The sequence below is a fragment of the Rhagoletis zephyria genome, unplaced genomic scaffold, assembly GCF_001687245.7.
Source record: "Rhagoletis zephyria isolate East Lansing unplaced genomic scaffold, Rhagoletis_zephyria_1.1 Rzeph_scaffold_00607, whole genome shotgun sequence".
Taxonomy (NCBI): Eukaryota; Metazoa; Arthropoda; class Insecta; order Diptera; family Tephritidae; genus Rhagoletis; species Rhagoletis zephyria.
Window position 1 is genome coordinate 200,378 of NW_016157691.1, and position 3,659 is coordinate 204,036.

At 33.8% G+C, this 3,659-nt stretch overlaps 1 long non-coding RNA gene across 1 annotated transcript in view; it reads left to right on the forward strand.

Moving 5' to 3' along the window:
- LOC108360687 (uncharacterized) overlaps positions 1 to 1,021 on the forward strand; it is a 1,534-nt gene extending 513 nt beyond the window's left edge. The window contains exon 2 of the long non-coding RNA XR_001847167.1: positions 306 to 1,021. This is a non-coding gene — a long non-coding RNA (uncharacterized LOC108360687). The remainder of the gene's footprint in view (positions 1 to 305) is intronic.
- Positions 1,022 to 3,659: the final 2,638 nt, after the last annotated feature.

Below are 3,659 nucleotides of genomic sequence, written 5' to 3' on the forward strand. Positions count from 1 at the left end.
ACATATATGTATCTCGCTAACCGTTCTAGCAATTTGCACCAAGCTCGGTATGGTTATTGTGCTTGCCACATAAAAGCAAACCGTTGAAAATTGTTGAAATCGGACTAAAATTGAGGCCGCATTTCATATAACGGTAAATTTCGGTAAATATGCTTGAAATTTCAATATTTCGAAATTTAAGGACGCTAATTTACTTAAAATCTATACACCCCGGCTTATCATGTAGCGGTAGCTTTCGGAAAGGTGGAAAACACATATTTAATACTTGCGCCGGGTATTTAATGTTCGGCTCCGCCCGAACTTAGACTTTCTTACTTGTTTATCCATTCATTCGCTTCTTTGTAAGACGTTGTCACTTCGTTTCTTTTCCATCCGTGATGTGTTCTCCCTTCGCTCGTAGGTAATGCTGCCGGTAAGAGCTTAGGCCAATGACATGCCCACATTAAAATAATTCCTGCTTGCAGCGAAAGAGTATGCGATGCCCATGGTCTAGTTCGATTCCATTTTAATTCTGTGGTAATCGTGTTTTTTGCTGGGTACATGCATATGTGCATACGTATGTGGCTGTGTACTTAAAATATAGAAACACTTCATCAATATGTAAAATAAAAATAGTTCCCAAATAAATCAGCACTTTTATGGAACTCAATGCCGGTGGTATTTACGATATAAGATATATGTAAATGCACAAATATATGTATTGATAATATCAAAAAAAAAACTAAAATATATTTAATGTATTGTATGTACAAGCAAAACTAGGATTGTATGTGTGCATATACATACATACACACATAGAATATGTAAATACATACCTGTACTAGGATCGTACAATGTTAGAAGTTCATACATACAAATGTACATACATATTATGTATATGTATATCTATAAGATGTGATAATAATATTGTATATTTACCTAAATCAATACACATAATAAATTATACATACACACATGAATTTAATGCAAGGGAATAACTAATTACGATGTAGAAATAAATGGATCACCATACCAGCAACAATGCAATGTGTATTCTTCTTTAAACCAGTGACGCGGTGTGCACCCATTTAAAATCTAGAAAAGTTTATAGGGCAAGCTCTGCAATTCTCTTCCGAGTGAATTTTAATCAAATTCACTTTAAATCCGACATTCAGGGCCAATTTCAGATGAAAATTTGGGAAAATTTTCCAATACGGAACCAGGCTTTTGAAAAATTTTAAATTTAAAATTAAAAATGAGGGGGTGTAGAGCGGGTCTCCCTGATTCTAAATCCGAAAAGCGCCCTCTTCGGAGGCTTATAGTCTTTAAGTAATTTTCATTTAAAGGTGGAAAAAATGTCGAATTCAACCTCACTTTTTGCTTTGTAGACCAATTGAACTGAAATGTCGGTGCTGCCACACATAACAAAAAATGCAAAAAAAAACACCGTAGACGGGAAACAATAAAAACGCACATAATACGGTCTTTTTTATTATATATAATTTGTAATAAAAAATCGCGCGTAAAAGTGTATACCGCGATTTTGTGTCCTTATTTGTGGTGTATTTTCTTTTAAAACCTATGGTAGCACACATTTACTCTTACTGTCGGCCATTGTTGTTTCTATTTGTTTGCGAAATGTGGAAAAATTTGTAAACACAATTATAAACGCGTTTTACTTAATCAATTAATTAATTAATGTAAATGAAAGTATTACAAACGCATGCGCAAATTTGAAGGATAGCATATTACTGTAAATATAAGTGAAAAGTGGCGTTTTTAATTTAAAATTTGGTAGTCGGGATATTTTAATAACAAATTACTTAAATACTATTAGCAACAGCATTGTGAAAGTGATAAATTCAGTTGCAGAAGAGCTCCATTAATATCCCCACCGAGTTTTATAAAAAAATTCCATATTCTTTGAATGATACAGCTATTAGTTCCGTAATGGAAATCTCAGTCGAAAATTTAAACGACACTTAAGTTTAATTTTGACTTTTTATTTAAATGCCATTAAGCTTTCGTTGGGTTTCAGATCAACTTTATTTAAATATGCCAAACAACACTATTGCTTGTTCCTTGCAATTGCTGTTGCAATTGTTTTTAGGTTTTCTGGTCATCTGAGAACGAATTTTTGAAGTTAATCAACAATCTCTATTTAAATACCTCCTCCGAAATTGGGCTTCAGTGTTCTGTATTAAATTTTATTTAGACGTTTTTCCTAAAGCAAACTACAGTGTTCTAGAAAAAGAATTCGATAACAAATCTTCGGATACATTAACATCAATTTGATACTGTAAAGTTGATACGAACAAATATGAAAATAAATTCAAGTGCGTATTTATTGCAATAAATAAATATTTAAATAGATAAACTATTTTAACAGAGATAATGAACAGTTTCAGTTATTCTCCAAATAATGGAAAACCAACAAGGCTTTGGTGGTAAAAACAGGCTGTGTGGGGTCTTTATGATACATATTTAAATGAAATCAACCAACTCTCAAGCGATATTTCTGAAAAGTTTTTAATAATATAATATAACTAATAATATCTTGTTTATGCCTACGCCAGCGCTGGCCTACGCCAGACACGCCTGCCATTGATGGCACGCAACAAAATAAGTTGGGCACGGTATTAATTGAGCACTCAATTCCTTTTATTTACTACCCATTCTACACAATTTTTTTTTTCGTTTAATTTCGACATTAAAGCAAGATCAACTCACACCCAAGAAAACAGGTCAGAAGAGCCAAAAATTCCTTGTGTTTACTACCCAATCGAAGCAATTTCTCGTTTTCGTTTAAATTGGAGATCAAAGCAAGGTCTACTCCCAACCAAGAAAGCAGGTAAGAAGAGCCGAAAATATAGACAGAAAACAACAAAATCCACATAAAACATTCGATTATTGAGTTCTATTCATCATTAATCAATAAGCTTTGTGCGCAAAGCATAGCTTCGCCTCCTTTGGTGATATTATGGGGGAAGTTCTCAAAAATATTGAACCCCATATATTCGCAGGCATTAAATAAACGAAGGTTTGAGGCTTATGCAGCATTTTTACTGCATTTGAAATGCAACATTTAGCACTTTCGAGCACATATTTTCGAAGAGCGTTCATGCTATCGCACTTAGCAAATGTACATTTACGCGAGTTCGAAATCGTATGGTTTTGACAAACAGCCGTGTTCCTGTCGCATATTCAGATCCATATCTATCACGATCAATTCGCACGGACAAGATAATGTGCAAATACCCCTATTGAAAAGGAAAAAAAGAAATTTTAAACAAACAAGTAAGAAAGTCTAAGTTCGGGCGGAGCCGAACATTAAATACCCGGCGCAATTATTAAATATATGTTTTCCACCTTTCCGAAAACTACCGCTACACGATAAGCCGGGGTGTATAAATTTTAAGTAAATTAGCGTCCTTAAATTTCGAAATATTGAAGTTTCAAGCATTACTGAAATATACCGTTATATGAAAAGCGGTCGTAATTTAGTCCGATTTCAATAATTTTCAGCGCTTTGCTTTTATGTGGCAAGCACAATAACCATACCGAGTTTGGTTCAAATTGCTAGAACGGTTAGCGAGATACATATATGTGATCATAAGTGGGCGGTGCCACGCCCATTTTCCAAAATTGTATCATAAGCGTATTTCTTGGTAAAAAATTGT